The sequence below is a fragment of the Symphalangus syndactylus genome, chromosome 20 (genome assembly GCF_028878055.3).
Source record: "Symphalangus syndactylus isolate Jambi chromosome 20, NHGRI_mSymSyn1-v2.1_pri, whole genome shotgun sequence".
In the NCBI taxonomy this organism is placed as follows: Eukaryota; Metazoa; Chordata; class Mammalia; order Primates; family Hylobatidae; genus Symphalangus; species Symphalangus syndactylus.
This window is the reverse complement of record NC_072442.2, coordinates 58,057,971-58,078,533: the sequence shown is the minus strand read 5'-3', so window position 1 is coordinate 58,078,533 and position 20,563 is coordinate 58,057,971. Positions and strand designations below refer to the sequence as shown.

General features: G+C 41.9%; 1 long non-coding RNA gene across 1 annotated transcript in view; it reads left to right on the top strand.

The window, feature by feature from the left end:
- The first annotated feature begins 13,941 nt into the window (after positions 1-13,941).
- The window catches only part of LOC134735266 (uncharacterized), a 48,761-nt gene continuing 42,139 nt past the window's right edge, over positions 13,942-20,563 (top strand). The window contains exon 1 of the long non-coding RNA XR_010118260.1: positions 13,942-14,002. This is a non-coding gene — a long non-coding RNA (uncharacterized lncRNA). The remainder of the gene's footprint in view (positions 14,003-20,563) is intronic.

Here is a 20,563-nt window from a genome sequence, read left to right as displayed (position 1 = left end):
ACTCTAAAATAGTCACATGAAAAATGTATTGTGTGTATGTATTTGCTTGTGTGCACAACTGCTTATGGGGAAGGTGTCTACAGCTTTCATGGGGTTGACAAAGGTGTCCCTGACCCCAAAGAGTAAAAAACAAAACAAAACAAAACAAAAAAACCCCCACCCGTATGGAGGGGTAAGAAGATTGAATTAGCATTTGTTGAGGCCATTCTATGCCAGGTGCTATACTAAATTTTTGTGGTTTTTTGTTTGTTTTGGAGGGAGCGTAACTTTTTTAAATGAAGTAATACAAAAAAATCACTGTAGGAAATTTGAAAAAATAATGAGAATAATATAGAAAAAATTAATCTGTAATCCAACCACACAAAGAGCTCTTTCGCCATTGTGGATCTGTTATCTTCAAACTGTCTTCCTATAAAACTGGACACTTTACACTTCTACAACTCCCTGACATGGTTCTTATTCCTAAATCATAGAAGACTGTGAGGCTGAAGCCGCGCCCCCTCGCACCAGGAGGCACGCAGCCTTAGCTATCAAGGATAGCTTTTAGGGGTTAAACAATACACTTAGCTACCAGAGTAAGGCAAGTTCTAGGATTGAGGAATACAGGACTGAGGTTCACGAAGGAGCAGGAGGGAGTCTTGAAGGGACTCCTCCAAAAAGGTAATAATTCGGCGGGTCTTGAAGAACCAGCCTGAGTTGTTTCATGGTTATAGGGTTTCAGTTTTACATGATGAAAAGAGTTCTGGAGATGGATGGTGGGTTATTTCAAATAATGAAAGTTCTGGAAATGGTGTTGATGGATGGGAAAGAGGGAATTACTGAGATATGGCTTGGGTACAGCGGGGGCCGATGGGGCAGGAACAGGCACTGCATCTCGTGGAAGCTTGATCCCTCCTCGAAACACACTATTCTGCCACCATGGAACATCTGTTCATGTATTTCGGAATTTCTTTTACCACTGTAATTCCCTTCATATATTTATTGCTGCTTCTTCTGGAGATATCAACTTTACATGGTATAAAATTGACTTTGGAATTTGCTCGGGAAGAAATCTGGCTTGCACTCGCTGCTTTTTTTTTTTTTTTTTCAGTTACGTGATTGCTTTTAGCCCCACTTGTAGCTAGCTTTACCACTCTAAATAATACACTTACCCTCTGCTGCGTGTGTTATCCAACTGTAGATGGTATCAGTGAACTTTCCCTTCTGGAGGATGAGAAGATCAGTGCTGTCACTCATCCTTCGCCTCTTTTCTGCCCCCTCCACCCTAACTCCTGACATCTGTCCACTGGATGCTCAGTTTTAGCCTGTCAGAGTTTATAATATTTATATTCTGTTCTGTAACTGAAACTGGGATTTTAAAAAAAATTGTGGCAAAATATACGTAACAGAAAATGTGCTGAATTTGCTGTCTTAACCCCCTTTTTTTTTTTTGAGATGGAGTCTTGCTCTGTCACCCAGGCTGGAGTGCAATGGTACAATCTCGGCTCACTGCAACCTCCACTCCCCGGGTTCAAGTGATTCTCCTGCCTCAGCCTCCTGAATAGCTGGGATTTCAAATGCCTGCCACCATGCCCAGCTAATTTTTGTATTTTTAGTTAAGGCAGGGTTTCACCATGTTGGCCAGGCTGGTCTCGAACTCCTGACCTCGAGTGACCACCCGCTTCGGCCTCCTAAAGTTCTGGGATAACAGGCATGAGCCACCACGCTCGTCCATCTTAACGTTTTTTTAAATGTACCGTTCAGTGTTAAGTTTTCACATTGTTGTACAGCCATCACCACCAGCCAGCTCCAGAACTCTTGTAAAACAGAAACCTTGTAACCATTAAACAATTCAGGCCAGGTCCAGTGACTCACGCCTGTAATCCAAGCACTTTGGGAGGCTGAGATGGGAGGCTGGAGTGCAATAGTGGGATCACAGCTTACTGTAATCTCGACCTCCCAAGCTCAAGTGATCCTCCCATCTCAGCCTCCCAAGTAGCTGGGACCACAGGCACGCACCTCCATGCCCAGCTAATTTCTGAGCCCAGGACTTCAAGACCAGCCTGGGCAACATAGGGAGACCCTGCATCTCAAAAAAAAAATTAGCCAGGTATAGTGGTGCATGCCTGTAGTCCCAGCTACTCGGGAGGCTAAGGTAGGAGGATCACTTGACCCAAGAGGTTGAGGCTGTAGTAAGCTATGATTGCATCACTGCACTCCAGCCTGGGTGACAAAGTGAGACCATGTCTCAAAAAACAAACAAATGAAAAATACGAAAACCCCCACAACACTCCATTTCATTCTCCAAGTCCCTGGCAACCACTATTCTTTTTGTCAATATGATTTTGACTACTCTAAGTACCTCATATAAGTGGAATCATACAGTTTTGCGTGTCTGTGTGACTGGCTTATTTCACTTAGCATAATGCCCTCGAGGTTCATCCATGTTGTAGCATATTGCAGAATTTCATTTCTTTTTAGGCTGAAGAATATTTTATTGTGTAGCTATACCATATTTTGCTTATGCATTTATTCCTCAATAGATATTGAATTGCTTTCACCTCTTGGCTATTGTGAAAAATGCTGCTATGAATGTGACTGTACATCTATCACTTTGAGACTCTGCATTCAATCCTTTTGTGCATATACTCAGAAGCAGAATTGCTGGATCATGGCAATTCTATTTTTAATTTTTTGAGGAACCATTATACTGCTTTTCATAGAAACTACATTGTTTTACATTTTCACCAACAGTGCACAAAGGTTCCAATTTTCCCACATCCTTGCCCACTCTTGTTAGTTTCTTATTTCATTTTGATAGTTGCCATCTGATGAGTGTAAGCTGATATCTCGTTGTAGTTTGGATTTGCATTTTCCTAATGATGAGGTATGTTGGCATCTTTTCATCATTACGGAAATGCAAATCAAAACTACTGTGCTTGTTGGCCATTTGTATATCTTCTTTGGTGAAATGTCTACTCAAGCCCTTTGCCTATTTTAAAATCAGGTTATTTGTTTTATTGTTAATGAGTTGTAGGAGTTCTTTATATATTCTGGATGTTAACCCCTTACCAATTATATGATTTGCAAATATTTTCTCCCATTCTGTAGGTTGCCTTTTCACTCTGTTGATTGTGTTGTGAGCTGTACAAAAGTTTTTATTTTTATGTAGTCCAGTTTATCTATTTTTACTTTTATTGGCTGGGCCTTTGGTACCACATCCAAGAAATTATTGTCAAATTCAATACCATAAAGCTTTTTCCCTATGTGTTCTAAGAGTTTTATAATTTTGTGTCTTTGATCTATTTTGAGTTAATTTTGTATATGGTATATGGCAAAGATGCAATTTCATTCTTTTGCATGTGAATATCCAGTTTTCTCAGCACTATTAGTTGAAAAAACCACCCTTTCCCCATTAAATGGTTTGGTACCTGTGTTAGTCCATTTTCACACTGCTATAAAGAATACCTGAGACCAGACAGTTTATAAAGAAAAGAAGTTTAATTGACTCACAGTTACACATGACTGGGGAGGCCTCAAAAAACTTTCAATCATGGTGGGAGGGGAGGCATGTCTTACATGGTGGCAGGCAAGAGAGAGTGTGTGAAAGAGGAACTGCCAAACACTTACAAAACTCACTCACTACTCACTATCATGAGAACAGCATGGGGGAAACTGCCTCCATGATCCAGTCACCTCCCACCAGTTCCCTCCTTTGACATGTGGGGACTGTGGAGATTATAATTCAAGATGAGATTTGGATGGGGACACAGAGCCAAACCATATCAGTAACCTTATTGAAAATTATTGACATATATGTGAGGGTTTATTTCTGGGCTCTCTATTCTAGTCCATTGGTCTATATGTCTGTCTTTATGCTAATACCATACTATTTTGATTACTATAGCTTTGTAGTAGGTTTTGAAATCAGGAAGTATGAGACCTCCAACTCTGTTCTTTTCAAAATTGTTTCAGCTATTTGATGTCCCTCAAGAGTCCATATGAATGAAATTAAGTTTTCTGTGCCTTGTCTATAGATTGACTCTAAAAAGTGAAAACCAGCAAAAGACATTAACTATTTTTCATTGTTGAGCCAAGCAGTGTAATTAGACCTGTAGAGAGGTATATTTGTTTGTTAGGGTGGTCCTAATGAAGTACCACAAACTGAGTGACTTAAACAAGAGAAATAAATTATTTCACAGTTCTGCAGGCCAGAAGCCTAAGATCAAGATGCTGACAGGGTCATCCTTCTCTAGGGCAAGGACTAGGGGAGGATCAATTCCAGACCTCTCTCCTAGCTTCTGGCTTTTGGCAGCATAAATGCAATCTTCACATGGCATTCTCCCTATGTGCATGTCTGCGTCCAAATTTCCCCTTTCTATTAGGATACAAGTCCTATTGGATTAGGGCCCACCCCAATGACCCTAATTAACTTAATGTTAACTTAATTACCTCTGTGAAGAGCCTATCTCTAAATAAGGTCATATTCTGAGGTCCTGGGGATGAGGACTCCAACGTATCCTTTTTGGGGGACACAATTCGACCCATAACAAGAGGAAATGTAATCCTGTCTCACTAACTCTGTTCCATTTGATGGAAAATTCCCAAGTGTCAAAGTCAAATGGACACTCTTTCTTTACACTCCATCAAAATCATGTCATATTTTAGTTTGCTTCATACTTGAATGGAAATATTCTGGTTCAGATTTTAGTTTCTAATTACATTTCTTTTTCTTTTACATAAATAAACAAATAAAAAACTATTAAGTCTCACCTCACCAGTAAGTTCATCCGTGTTCTAAATTATATCATTATGACTAAATGTGGGACCCTGACAATCTAGGTTCAAATTCCGCATCTGTCAATAGCTCTTTGGGCATGTCACTTAAACTCTATACTTCGGTTTTCCCATATTGTTAGTGGAGTAAGAATGTATCTATCTCTTTGGAATGTTGTGAGGAATGGAATGAGTATAAAAGAAGATTTAGAGCAGTACCTGGCACGTAACAAGCACTCTCAACAAATATTCACTATTTACTGTGGCATAGTATTTGTTGAAATCAAGCTGCTTTCTCTTAAAAGAGATGTTCTTCTCAGTGTCCCATGAGTCTTTTTGTAGAGCAAACATTTTTGCCTTTTTCTTCTTTAAGAGTGTCTTAGCTGTTTTTTTTTTTTTTTTTTTTTTTTTGAGATAGAGTTTCATTCTGTTGTCCAAGCTGGAGTGCAGTGGTGCGATCTTGGCTCACTGCGACCTCAGCCTCCCTGGTTCAAGCAATTCTCGTGCCTCGGCAAGTAGCTGGGATTACAGGCATCCACCACCATGCCCGGCTAATTTTTTGTATTTTTAGTAGTGATGGGGTTTTGCCATGTTGCCCAGGGTGGTCTTAAACTCCTGGACTCAAGCATTACATCGGCCTCAGCCTCCCAAAGTGCTGGGATTACAGGCATGAGTCACTGCACCTGGCCAATAGTGTCTTAGCTATTCTTGATCTTTTACATTTCCTTATAAAATCTGGAATTATCTTGTTAAGCTCTGTAATGAAAAAGAAAGACAGAGACAGATAGAGAAAGGCAGAGTTAGAGACAGAGAAAGGCAGAGATAGAGATGTATACAGAGAGAGAGAAGGAGAGGGAAAGGAGGGAAGAAAGAAAACTCTGTAGAGACTTTTTATGTGGATTGCACTGAATAAATCAATTTGGGAGGAATTCATACCTTTATGCTATTGCGTCTTCTAACCGATGAATGTGGTATACCTTTAGGTCTTTTAATCAAATAGTTCTGTGTAGGAAAAAAGTCTCTTGCATGGCAAAAGGCATCTTGAAGCTAAACTGCAATGATGACCAATGTTTAATTCCTGCATACCAAGGTGGTCTGCAGCCAGGTCTTAAAACAATACCTGTAGCACAGATAACCCATCATAAAGATGGTCACATAACCTTTCCGGTGGTCATGAGTTGCAGTAAGAAAGTCTGAGATATGACCAGCTGCACCTGTTTTACCATAAAAGCTTGCTATAGAAAAGATATTTTCTGAAGAGTGGGTATGGGGATCCACTGTGTCATCACTTCTGTTCATAAGTCCCCATTAAATATTTCTTCTTGAGAAACTGGATTTGTCAGCCTCTTTCTTTGGCTTCTCAGCTCCCTTGGCCTTTGGGTGTAGGTTTGCATGGACCTGCTCACCTCAGAACACTCTTAATGAGAGTGTTTTATGATTTTTCTCACAGAGGTCTTATACATGCTTTGTTTGATTTACTGCTAAGAACCTGATTCATTTTATTTAATTAGAAACAGCATAGTTTTAAAAAATAATTTTCAACCTTTGAAATTATTTGATGCTTGTATATACACTTACAATTTACTTTTGAATTTTAAGTCAAAAAAATTTTATAGCCAGGCGTGGTAGCTCATATCTGTAATCTCAGCAGTTTGGGAGGCCAAGGTAGGAGGATCATTTGAGGCCAGGAGTTTGAGATCAGCCTGGGCAACGCAGTGAGAGCCCTGTCTCTACGAAAAAAAAAAAAAAAAAAAAAAAAACATTAGCTAGCTAGGCTTGGTGGTGTGTGCCTGTAGTCCCAGCTACTTGGGCGGCTGATGTGGGAGGATTGCTTGAGCCTGGGAGGTCGAAGCAGCTGTGGGCTGTGGTCATGCCACTGCACTCCAGCCTGGGTGACAGAGCAAGATCCTGTCTCCAAAAAAAGAAAATTTTAAACCAACAAAAATTATAAATAAACATTTTACTTGGGAATAATTTTAGATTTATGGAAAATTTGCAAATATGGTGCAGGGGGTTCCTGTATACCCCAAACACAGCCTTCCCTAATGCTAACATCTTATGTAACCACGGTACATTTGTCAAAACTAACAGCTCAACATCAGTACATTACTAATAGGTAAATTCCAGGCTGTGTTTGGATTTCACCAGTTTTTCCACTAGTCTTTTTTTTCTCTTCCAAGAGCCAATTTGGTATACCTCATTGCATTTAGCGTATTTTGATTTTTGAAAACAGCTACCTTGCTAAACCTTGTTATTAATTATAATTTTTATATGTTGATTCTTTGGAAATTTCTTTGTATACAATCAGCAAATAATAATTTTGTTCTTTCCTTCCCAATCCTTGTATTTTAAGTGTCTTTTTCCTGCTGTATTGTATTAGGTAGGACTTCTAGTACCTTGATGAATAGAAATAATGATGGTTGGCATTCGTATCTTATTCCTGATCTCAAAGGAAAAGGTTTCAACATTTCCTTAATCTGATGTTTTTGTAAGACTTTTGTAGAGACTCTTTCTCACATCATGGAAGTTCCCTTTTATTCCCAGTTTAAGAGAAAGCATTTTTAAAAATCATCTATGGCTATGAATTTTATCAAATATACATTTTCTGCATCTATTGAAATGATCACATGAATTTCTGCTTTTATCTGTTTATGTAGTGTCTTAACTTGAATAGATTCTCTAATGTTAAATTAAATGTAAAATTCTGGAATAAATCCAACCTTATGTCAGGTTATATTATTTTTCTTATATATTGCTGAATTCAGTTTGCTAATATGTTTTTTAGGATTTGTTGCATCGATGTTCATATGTGAAATTGACCTATAATTTTTGCTTTGATATCAAGATAATACTGGCCTCATAAAATAAGCTGGGGCGTGACTTTCTTGTCCCCATTCCTCCTCTGGAAAAGTTTGGGTAAAACTGGAATTATTTCTTCCTTAAAAGTTTCACTCTCATCAGTGTTTAAAGCCAAGAAATATAGCAATCCTGGCCAGGCACAGTGGCTCATGCCTGTAATCCCAGCATTTTGAGAGGCCGAGGCGGGCAGATCACCTGAGGTCCGGAGTTCGAGACCAGCCTGACCAACATGGAGAAGCCCCGTCTCTACTAAAAATACAAAATTAGCCGGGTGTGGTGGCGCATGCCTGTAATCCCAGCTACTCAGGAGGCTGAGGCAGGAGAATCGCTTGAACCCGGGAGGCAGAGGTTTTGGTGAACCGAGATCGTGCCATTGCACTCCAGCCTGGGAAACAAGAGTGAAACTCTGTCTCAAAAATAAATACATAAATAAAATAAAATTAAATTAAAAAAAGAAATATAGCAATCCTGACATGAGTGTTTCACAACCATCTTCACTGCACTGTTTTTTTCCAGAGCCGCGAAGCATCTCCTTGTGTATTACACTAGTCATTTACAGTAATGAGTAGAGCACAGATACAGCTTCTCCACTCTGGGCTCTATAATGCTGGAAGCAATGGGAAACCACAGATCATTTATACCAGTCTTCCCTTAAGCCTGGTGGATAACTAGTTTTTGTAAGCTTGCAGGATATGCGATGGGGGGATGCCCCCAAGTGCTTGTTTTTTTCGGGGGAGGGAGAAGACAGGGGATCATAGAAAGCGAAGGTACAGGGTCCCTAAAACCAGCACAGCAGCTAAATTCACATTCCCTCCAAAGCTATTAGTGGAAGTATTGGCTGGAAGCAGGATCGGCAGAGTAGTGTGGGTGTGATAAGGAGTTCTCCTTGTTCTGTAGTTCTAGGAGTCTCGCTCCATCCCTCTTTTCTCCCTACTGGCTCAGATATGCCCAGCACCTTCAGTGATGGAGAGACCTCTATAGTCATTTGTTCGGGAGAACAGGATGTGACACTTCCCCTGGCATTCTGGGGGAGCTGTCCAGGGCACATTCCAGGAAGTTAGGAGGTTTCCTTTTCCCTTTTCCTCCACTGAACCCTGGGCATGTTTGCTTCACTGAGGGCAGGTTGAGGCTGTGCTGAGAGAGGAGTAGAAGGAGATAACTCCTGGCCACAATAGACTTCTTCAAGGATTAGCTAAAAGGTTTCCCAAAGTTTGGTCTCCGGACCCCCTTACACTCTTAAAAATTATTAAAGACCTCAAAGAATTTTCATTTATTTGGGTCCTATCTGTTGAAATTTACCATACTAGACAATAAAACTGAGAAATTACAAACATTACTAATTTAAGATAGCAATAATTGATGCATTACCTTAATATAATCTATTTTTATGAAAATGACTATTTCCCAAAACAAAACAAAAAATAGTGAGTTGAAAGTAGTATTGTCTTACATTTTTGCAAATCTTTAAAATTTCTGGCTTACTAGAAGATAGCTGATTCTCAAGTCTGCTTCTGCATTGAATCTTTGAGCATTTTTTTTATGGCTGAGTAGTATTCCACAGTGTATATGTACCACATTTTCTTTATCCAGTCCACCATAGATGGGCACGTAGGTTGATTCCATGTCTTTGCTATTGTGAATAGGGCTGCAGTGAACATAAAAATGCATGTGTCTTTTTGGTAGAATGACTTATTTTCCTTTGGGTGTATACCTAGTAATGAGATTGCTGGGCTGAATGGCAGTTCTAAGTTCTTTGATAAATCTCCAAACTGCTCTGTATTTTTAGTGAGACAAGGTTTTGCCATGTTGGCCACACTTGTCTCAAACTCCTGACCTCAAGTAAACCTCCCACCTCAGCCTCTCAAAATGCTGGGATTATAGGTGTGAGCCACTGCGCCCTGCCTTGCTGGAGTCTTTAGGGTTTTCTAGGTATAGTATCATACTGTCAGCTAAGGGAGATAATTTGACTTTTCCTTTTCCTATGTAGATGCCTTTTATTTCTTTCTCTTGCCTGATTGCTTTGGCTAGGACTTCTAACTATATTGAATAGGAATAGTGATGCTGGGCATCCTTGCCTTGTTCTTGTTCTTAAGGCAAATGCTTCCAGCTTTTGCCCATTGAGTATGAAGTTGGCTGTGGGTTTGTCATAGAAGGCTCTTATTATTTTGAGGTATGTTCCCTTGGTGCCTAGTTTGTTGAGGGTTCTTATTCTAAAGGGATGTTGGATTTTATCAAAAACTTTTCTTGCATCTATTGAGATAATCAAATCATTTTTATTTTTAACTCTATTTATATGATGAATCACATCCATTGATTTGTGTATATTGGACCAATCTTGCATCCCAGGAATAAAGCCTACTTGATTGTGGTGAATTGACTTTTTGATGTACTGCTGGATTCAATCTGCTAATACTTTGTTGAGGATTTTTGTGCTTATGTTTATCAGGGATATTGGCCTGTAGGTGTCTTTTCTCATTATGTCTTTGCCAGATTTTGATATCAGGGTGATGCTGGCTTCATAGAATGAGTTAGGGAGGAGTCCCTCCTCCTCAGTTTTTTGGAATAGTTTCAGTAGAATTAGTACCAGCTCTTCTTTGTAAGTATGGTAGAATTCAGCTGTGAATCCATCTGGTCTAGGGCTTTTTTTGTTGGTAGGTTTTTAAATTACTGATTCAACTTCAGAACTCGATATTAGTCTGTTCAGGGTTTCAATTTCTTCCTAATTCAATCTTGGGAGGTTGTGTGTTTCTAGGAATTTATCCATTTCCTCTAGATTTTCTAGTTTATATGCATAGAGGTGTTCATTACAGTCTCAAGATTTTATTTTTTATTTCAATAGTTCTTGGGGGAAAACAGGATATTTTTTATTTCAATACTTTTTGGGGAACAGATAGTTTTTTGTTACATGGATAAGTTCTTTAGTGGTAATTTCTGAGATTTTGGTGCCCCTGTCACCTGAGCAGTGCATACTGTACCCAATGTATAGTCTTTAATCCCTCACCACCCTCTGCCTTTCCCCCTGAGTCCCCAAAGTTCATTATATCATTCTTATGCCTTTGTATCCTCTGAGGATCTTTTGTATTTCTGTGGGATCGGTTGTAATGTCATCTCTGTCATTTCTGATTGTGCTTATTTGGATCTTCTCTCTTTTTTCTTTTTTAATCTACCTAGTTGCCTATCACTCTTGTTTATCCTTTCGAAAAACAAAGTTTTGGTTTTGTTGACCCTTTGTATGGATTTTTGGGTCTCAATTTCATTTAGTTCTGCTCTAATTTTAGTTATTTCTTTGTTTCTGCTAGCTTTGGGGTTAGTTTAATACTGTTAGAATATTCTTCATATTGAGCTAGAGTCTGGGTCCTATAACTCTTATCTACTGCTCTGGACCTGTCTTTTAATCTAGATCAGTAGTTCTCACTGTGTGGTTATGGTACCACCAGCATCAGCACCCCGTGGGAGCTTGTTAGCAATGCAGATTCTCAGGCCCCACCCCAGAACTAGTGAATCAGAAACTTTGGGGATGGGGTCGGCAGTCTGCATTTTAATAAGCCCTCCTGGTGATTCTGAGACTTGCTGAAGTTTGGGAACCACTGTTCTGTACACAGCTTCTCAAACTCTCTGTGGTAAACGATCCTCCCACCTCCATCCATTGTGGACCTTCCAGGTACAACCAGTTCTGCAACACTGAAAATACATTCTGTTCAATGGGATGTGTCTGCTGACCATGAACTTGGATGTCACCACAGCATTAAATTGCTTTAAAAGTGTCCAAACGGCCAGGTGCGGTGGCTCGCGCCATAATCCCAGCACTTTGGGAGGCTGAGGCGAGCGGATCACCTGAGGTCAGGAGTTTGAGACCAGCCTGACCAACATGGTGAAACCCTGTCTCTACTAAAAATATAAAAAATTAGCCAGGCATGGTGGCACATGCTTGTAATCCCAGCTATTCTGGAGGCTGAGGCAGGAGAATCGCCTGAACCCGGGAGGAGGAGGTTACAGTAAGCTGAGATCGCACCATTGCACTCCAGCCTGGGCAACAACAGTGAAACTCCATCTCAAAAAAAAAAAAGAAAAAAAGAAAAAGAAAAAGCATCCAAATGCTCTCAATTTCTATACTTACCGCATGGAAGATCATTAACAAACAGTTCAGGAGATGAGCACTTGTCCCTGGACCACGACTTGAGTGGCAGTGCTCCAGATTTGCACTTCTCAAACTTAATGTGGGCACAAGTCACCTGGGGATCCTGTGAAGGATGGGTTCACTACGTCTGGGAGGGACCTGAAATTTTGTCTTTCTAAGTGCCCACGGGATATTGATGCTGCTAGTCCATGGACCACACTTAGAATAGCAAGCTCTAGACTAGAGCAGTGCAGAATACATCTGATATCTTTTCTCATGAGTGTCTACCTAATATTTGAAGCTAATCATCATCCTCCCATTCTCCTTCTTCTCTAGGCTAAATATGACCAGTTCTCTCAACTCTTCCACATCCGCAATATTTCCAGATATGCTCCCCACACCATACAGGCTGGCCCTATAGATGCTATCCGTTCTCTGCCCCTAAGCCAGTGCCTCCTCTTCTCTTTTCTCATTCTTCCTCCCCACCCTCCCAGCATTTGTAGCTGTTTTGTTCAGTGTTTCCTGGGCTGGCTCCAGCCCTTGGGGGATTTTCAGATGGCTCAGGCTTCTGGGAAGCTCCTGCAGCTGGAGGAAGGAAATTACCCCAGAGCTGGACAGTGGAATGTGCATCTGCCTAACCTGGACTCTTGCCCTGTTGTGCCTCCTGCTCTCACTGATCTCTCAGAGGACCCCTGACTGCCACATCTAGAGTCACCTCAATTTGACTCTAGTAACCTGGGCTTTCCTTCCTCCACTCACTCCTTAAAGCATCCTGGGGAACTTAAGGGGAAGGGAGGATAGCATAGAGAGGTGAGAGGGGTTGCTTGTTTGCTCTGGAGAGGGGCTTCTGACGAGGTCAAGACCCTTCGCAAGGATGGCCCATCTCCACTAACCCAATGTTTCTTCTTTCATCTCTCAGGACTGCCCAGAGCCAAGCTCACTCCCCGAAAGCCAGTCTTGAGCCAAGGCTTTGTTTTCAGAAGTTCTTATAAAATGTCTTTTCTGGGAAGGCGTGAAGGGATTGAGCCAGTCTCACTCGTTAACATCTCAGCAAGGATTCATCTGTCAAATTAGTGAATGATTTGCCTAGTCCAGAGGGCATAAAACTCATAGGTAGATAACTTAAAAAAATTATACACAGCTTTACAGAGAAATGAAGACTTAAATAGATTAGAACTTCCATTTCGTTCCCCTGAATGTTGGCTTTTCTGACACGTCCATACATTTCACATGGTTATGATTAGTGCGAGTATATTAATGTAGACTTCTTTCATTTAACTTCTTTTAGTATGCGTTAATATATACATCTCAAGGCAGCCAAACATTTGGGTGTGCTTTTGCCCTTTAACGTGTACATAACCCTCCAAGTAATCCCACAGTAGCATGGTGGTTGTAAACTCAGGCCCCATCACTTACTAGCTGTGTGATGCTGGGCAAATTCTTAACCTCTCTGAGCCCAACCTGTAAAATGAGGATAAAATAAGAACCCACAGCATAGAGGTTTTGTGAGAATTACATAAGCTGAGGCATGCAAAAACTCCTAAAACAGCACCTAGCCCCTCATAAGCACCCAATTAACTTTAGCTGCTCTGATTATAATTATTACTAGTATATTCAGACAGTCATCTGTTTCTAAGCATTTTAGGTTATTTGCAGTTTTTTTTTTTTTTTATTATAACAAAGTTGCTGTTAACCTTCATCCTTTCTGGTAGCCATATAAGGATTGCCTTGTCTACTAGAAGATATTAAGATGATAATGACAACGCCAAGATAACCTGAGAAGAGAATGATTACAATCAGCAAAGTGCTCAGAAAGGAAGCATTTCCTAGGGAAGGGAGAGAGCAAGTGAGGCAGATCAGAATCGAACCAGTCGGGGGGGACAGTTTATGCACGAGATGAATTTGGGATATCTCTGAGAGGAAGGCACTTCAAATTCTTGTTATTTATTTCACTACCGTGCTCTCTGTGCTTGGAACAGCTTGATATAGTTTGGCTCTGTGTCCCCACCCAAATTTCATCCTGAATTGTACTCCCATAATTCCCACGTGTTGTCGGAGGGACCCAGTGGGAGAGAATTGGCTCATGGGGGCAGGTTTCCCCCATACTGTTCTCGTGGTGGTGAATAAGTCTCACGAGATCTGACGGTTTTGTCAGGGGTTTCCGCTTTTGCTTCTTCATTCTCTCTTGGCCTGCTGCCGTCCAGGTAAGATGGGACTTGCTCCTCCTTGCCTTCCACCATGATTGTGAGGCTTCCTCAGCCACGTGGAACTGTAAGTCCAATTAAGCCTCTTTCTTTTGTAAATTGCCCTCTCTCGGGTATGTCTTTATCAGCAGCATGTAAACAGACTAATACACAGCTCCTGGCACATCATAGGTCCTCTGTCAACTCCTGGCTGAATGGATGAGTTGTCTGCTAGCTTCAGCAGGAGCCGCCAACCTGCTGTGGGCGGCCCTGGGTCCGGATCCCAGCCATGTCCAGATTTTTTAAGTCCAGATGTTTTGTCTGGCGCCACTCGGATCTCTCCTTCCTGAGTCATGGGACAAGAAACTCCTGGCTGGGGGCAGTGGCTCTGAGCAATGGTCTCCTTCTCCTCCTGTCAGCAGTGAGAGGCCTCTCATGGAATTTGGGTCATGGCGGTGGGGGTGGGGAATCATATTCATTAAGATAAGTTGGACTCTTAGCAGGAGTTGAAGGACGAGAGGTGTCTGCTGGGTCTGAGTGCCAGCTGGTTCAACAGCGAGGGAAGAAAGAGATATAGCCTGCATCTTAGAATCTTAGCAGCATTGTCTCTTTCGTGGTAAAAAGACAAGTGAGGACAAGTACAGAAGAGAGGAAAGTGCCTACTGGCGTTCTTAGATAGCTTATTTTGGGCGGGGCTGGAGGGCGTTTGCAGCCATCATGTGGTTTTGTCTACACAATGATCCAATGGGAAGGCATGACCAGCTGAAATTTAAAAGTGAGAAATAGACTCAGTGCAGTCTAGTGAGCCCTCATCATGGAATTCCTTGTCTCTTTCCACACTGTTTCTTCTGGGACTAGGAACTTGACCTAGTAGTGGGAGGGATAAGAAACACCCCTCTTGACTCTCAGTTCACGCAGTCTGGGTGGGGCTGGTTCCACCCAAAGCTTCAGAGGTGGGCTCATGAATCAGATCTGATTCATCAAAGTACCACATCCTCCTACCACCTCCTGACCAGGGGCACATGACCATGCTAGGCAATTACAGCCAATGAGAATCAGCCCTAGGGTTTTGCTGGAACTATCTTTAGGCTCCTAAGATTTTAAGATATAGGTTAGAGGCCTGGCCATTTTGTCATCCTAAAGGGGTCACCTTCTTGGGAATAAAGTTAATTTAGAGGAAAGCAGAACTGAGAGAAGGAAAGAGAGAAAGAATTAAGAAATCATCTTAAAACCCAGATCTAACCATGAATCCATGGATCCAGTCAGCCTGAAAATTGACTACCCTTGGAATTTTCATTTAGGTAAACCAATATATTTTCCTTTTTTTTTTCCCCTGGAAAGACTTGTAGCTGACTTTCTGTTACAGCTGAAGGAATTCTTATCATAGAGTATAGCAGTGAAGTTGAGACTTGGTCAGCATAGCTTACACCTGTCTTTCTGCCTTCCTTCCCTTCCCTGCACTGTGCAGTATGTAAATCCCTAGTCCTGAGAAGATTTCTCAATTTGCTACCTTGTATAAGCTTACCTAGTTGGACTTGTGGGCTGTTAGGAAGAGTGGGTGGCCCTACATATTCCAATATCTTTTTAAATTTTATTTATTTATTTATTTAGAGACAGAGTCTCACTCTGTCATCCAGGCTGGAGCGCAATGGTGCAATGTCTGCTCACTGCAAACTCTGCCTCCCAAGTTCAAGTGATTCTCCTGCCTCAGGCTCCCGAGTAGCTGGGACTACAGGCGTGCGCCTCCACACCCGGCTAACTTTTGTATTTTTAGTAGAGATGCGGTTTCACCATGTTGGCCAGGCTGGTCTCGAACTCCTGACCTCAGGTGATCCACCTGCCTCGGCCTCCCAAAGTGCTGGGATTACAGGTGTGAGCCACTGCACCCGGCCTCCAAGTTTTTTATATACAGAGCTGCAGTTGTGTTTTTACTAGGATTTCACTGGGTCCATTCAATAATGTGCTGGTAAATGTTTAACAAAGAAAGGAAAAAAACCTGTTCTGTAGTGTTTGCCAATTTCTGTGGTGCAAATATTCCAGCCATGGCTAATCCCAAGCTAAGAACATAACAACACTGAATGCAGAGATGGAAAGAGGTACAAAGAGCACATGATTAGATACTATTTTCACCACACAGATTTAATAGTTGTAGGTAACTGCAAGAAATTATAGATACAATGTAGTAAATAATTAAGAAGTTGTAAGTTTTGACTATTTAGTACCTTTCTTATTAATATAATTTATTTAATTGTAAGTTGCATAATTTAATTTTGATAGCGTCTCTGTTTAACAGCTGGCTCACAAAATTCCTGAAAATTTTATAATTGGCTCTTCTGAGCTGGAATGAGCTAGTTCTAGGCCAACACTGATCTCACTTAGTGCCCAGGTAGAAATGATTGCTTCTTCAAGAGTTAGGAGTGTAAACTCTGGCTTGAATTAAAAAAGAGACCTGAAAGTAATCTTAAAAGCTTGATTTTGGTGAAGGTCAGTGCCAAGTTGAAGTGTGCAATGAAACTGAATACATTACTGTCTACTGAATGGAATTTATGACCTGAAGATATTCACAAATAGCTGTGAGATAGCACTCTTACTTTGCATGGTCAGCTGGCCCTGCTCTGTAGAAGAGGCCATAAAGCAGTAAAATAGATGTGTAGGGCAGGAGTCCTGTATCAGGCAAATTGAACCTGCAGAAAACAGACAGCACTTCTGTATTAGTCTGTTCCCCCACTGTTACAAAGAACTACCTGAGACAAGGTAATTTATAAAGAGGTTTAGTTGGTTCATGTTTCTGCAGGCTGTACAGGTTCTGGGGAAGCCTCAGGAAACTTACAATCATGGCAGAAGGCAAGGGGAAGCAGGCAATGTCTTACATGGCTGGAGCAGGAGGAAAAGAGAGAAGTGGGAGGTGCTACCCACTTTTAAACAACCAGATCTCATGAGAACTCACTATCACAAGAACAGCAAGGGGGGAAAATCCACCCCCATGATCCAATCACCTCCCGTCAGGCCCCTCCTCCAACACTGGGGATTACAATTTGACATGAGATTTGGGCGGGGACACAAATCCAAACCATGTCAACATCCAAATTAGCATAATATGAAGAGTGTTTGAGGAACAGACTCTCTACAAAGGTGTGGGCAGGTATAGAAAATCCACAGAGATAGAGTAGAATTCCAGGTCTATTAACAGGGCTCCATTATCTTCCCTAGGCCTGCAAGGAGGTACAAGCTGGGGGTAAGAGGGACTCGGTTACCAGAATCTGGAGACAGAAATGTTCGGGGACTGGGATACCTGACATGGAATGGGATTTTGGACTACAGGGAGAGACACGGGGAATAAACACTGCTCTTAATCTCCTCCTTCCCTCTGCTCTTCTAGCCCAGCTCCCCGTTGGGTAGGCCCACCCAAAGACCAGGGCAAAGGATCCCATTGATGTCAACCTCTTGGGACATTGAGCACGTTGGAGAAAGGTTGAAAGGGTCTCAAGGGTCAAATTGCACCTTGAGTATCCTGCCGTGGAGTGCACATCCTGTCCTTTGTGTTGGGCTAGAAAAAGGGCCAGGGAACCTTGCTTTCGGAATTGCTATGGGCCACCTTCGTCCCAGAAACATTTAGGGTCTGGTCACCTGTTCCTGCGAAGGGCAGGAGGCTATTTGTGTAGGTATACTGCTTCTCCCCTGGGACCAACACTTCTCTTCCAGCCTGGCATGAGAAGCATGAGGTTTGGGGAGAGACCCTTGGCCATGTCATACTCTTTACTGCCAAGGCCATCACTAGGGACCACTCTTTGTCTGTCCGGTGAGTCTTAGCCCTCCATCTCAAGATTCTGCAAGGTCCTTTTCTGTGGATACTCAGTTGGGGAAGCCCTGGTCTGGGAGCCAAAAGACCTGGGATATCTGATTCTGATGCTATATCTTGAGGGGTTACCAGATCATGTCACTAATCTGGACTTTTGTCATTTGCAAAACCAGTGGGCTGTTCCAGATGAACATGATTCCGACTGACACCTCTGACTCTGAAGAGCGAATCCAAGATTTTATGAGTTTCATCATCTCTAGGTCATTTGTGTAATGAAAAGCATGCCTTTCCACAGCCAGGAGGTGGCAGCAAAGCTCTGTTTTGAAGGGGGCGTTAGGCCAGGGTAGGCACTGCTCTCCAACTCCCTAGAGCTGAAAGTTCAGGTTTGGAGGCTCGGTTTTACTCCTGAATAACAACAACAACAACAACAGCATTATTATTTTCATTATTGTTAGTGAAACAGAAGCAACAATACCATCTTCAATTTGGGCAATGCTGCATAGTTGAGGAAACATTTTTGTGCATCGCATGGGAACCTTTTAACAGCTGCATCCTGTGGGTAGGTAATACCAGGACTTTTAGCCCCACGTTGAGGCTCAGGAACATTTCTTGACTTGCCCAAGACCCTCTGGAAAGTATTGACATGCCGGGATAGGAACCCAAGCTTTCTTGCTTTTGTTCTTGTTCTGTTCACTCCCTATCTTATGGTGTGGAAGACCCAAGCCAAGGTCCCCTCTACCTCCTTTTCCATTTTGCAAGACAGTAGGAGGGTCCAGAAGTACCCAGCTCAGCCTGAGGGCTTAAGACTGGTTTCCAGCTGCCAGATGAAATTTGACATATTCATGCTGGGAAAGAAAACTCAGCACACAAACCTCAGCTTCACTCTCTTCTCTTTCTTCTAGTCCCCAGAAAAGAAAAAAGATATGTATCTTTAGTTACTTACCATCAGGGTGGACCTGGTGTCTCTCTTATTCATTCGTTAATTCATTCCTTCAATAATCAGAGTTCTGATGAAGCGTAAGACACTGTTATGTACTGTGAAGGACATAGGAAGGTTTTTTCTCTTCTGACTCAGAGATGTGTGGGTCAGGAGCTGGGATATGGGAGCCAAGTAAGTGCACAGCTTCTTGGGGGTATCTTAATCCTAGAGAGCCCCCACTGAACTGGGAGTTCTTGAGAAGATGGAATTCAGATTTGGTTTTGTTGGCGTGTCAGGGAGAAGTGAGTCCACAGGATTTAAAAAATGACCCCCAACTCCATATGTTAACTTCTCAAACCAGAGAAAACCCCTTAGAGACACAGCCAAAACCCCAGACTGTTGTCCAACCGAATCCCTGTCTTGTACTCCACCTACCTCCTGGGGCCAGGTCTCAACCCTCTGCATCATGATAACAGGTTATCAGAGTGCTATGTGCCCCACTCTAGACCACCTGTGCTTCTTGCATATTCTTATTTCCTTCTTAAAACAACCCTATAAAGTAAACTGTTACACTCTATTTCACATCTGGGGAAACAGAGGCTTAGTCATGAAGTAACTTGCCCAGGGTCTCAAAGCTAGTGAGTGGTAGCAGAATTGGGACTCCGACAGGTTGGGACTCAGGATCCTGACCACTTGTCCTTGCAGAGGGAAAACCCACCAATGTGAGACTGAAGAGCTGCAATCTCATCTCCTCCTCAAACATTGGGCAAGTCATAACTTGTCTGCATCACCTCCAGAAAATGAGAGTATTACACCTGCTTGGTCTTCTAATAGGCTTGTTGGGAGGATGGAATGGAAAAGAGAAAAATGGGCGTGTGACCACTTAGCATCATACAATGTTGTTCTGTGTGTTTGAAATAATATTATTCTCCTTCCTGACCTTGGATTTTTTTGACTGTGAAGACGAGGCAATTATAAAGATCATTTCAATGGACTCTTTCAGCAATGATGATGGTGATGGTGATGATGGTGATCTTGAGAAGGTGGTGGTGATGATGATGGTATGATCTTGAGAAGATGATGGTGATGGTGATGATGATGATGGTGATGATGATGATGGTGATGATGGTGATCTTGAGAAGGTGGTGGTGATGATGATGATGGTGATGGTGGTGGTGATGATGATGGTGATGGTGGTGATGGTGATGGTGATGGTGGTGATGACGATGATGATGGTGATGGTGATGGTGATGGTGATGGTGGTGATGGTGATGGTGGTGGCGATTTTAATAGTGATGAAGGTGATGACGGTGATCATGATGATGATGGTGATGATGATGATGATGATGGTGATGATGATAGCCATAATAATGGTAGTGGTGAAGTTAGAGGAAGGTGACCTCAGAATCATTTTCTGCTACCACCACTGCTGCCAATCCTCCTCAATTTCCAACCCCACTGTGTCAAAGGCATTTGGGGCGGGCTGATGATGAGATGAAAAGGAGAATCTAGAAGGCCAGAGAGAAGGAATAATCTAAGATGTTAGAGAATAGTGTACTTATCTCAGTTCCTGGTACATAGTAAGCCAGTACTTACTATCAGGTAATAGAAGCTATGAATTTTTAAAACAGTTTTATTAAGATGTAATCATACACCATACAATTTATCCGTTTAAAGTGTAAAATTCAATGGCTTTTAATATATTCACAGTTATACTGCCACCACCACAATCAATTTTAGAACATCCATTATCCCAAAAGAAACCGTGTGCCTCTTGCTGTCACTCCAACCTCCTCATCCCTCCTGGCAAAGCTATGATTTTTATTGTTATCTACACCTTACAGAATAAGGAAATTGAGACTAAGCAATGAGAGTAACTTGCCCATGGCCACACAGTTGGTTTGTGACAGCACTGGGATTCCATCTAGCTT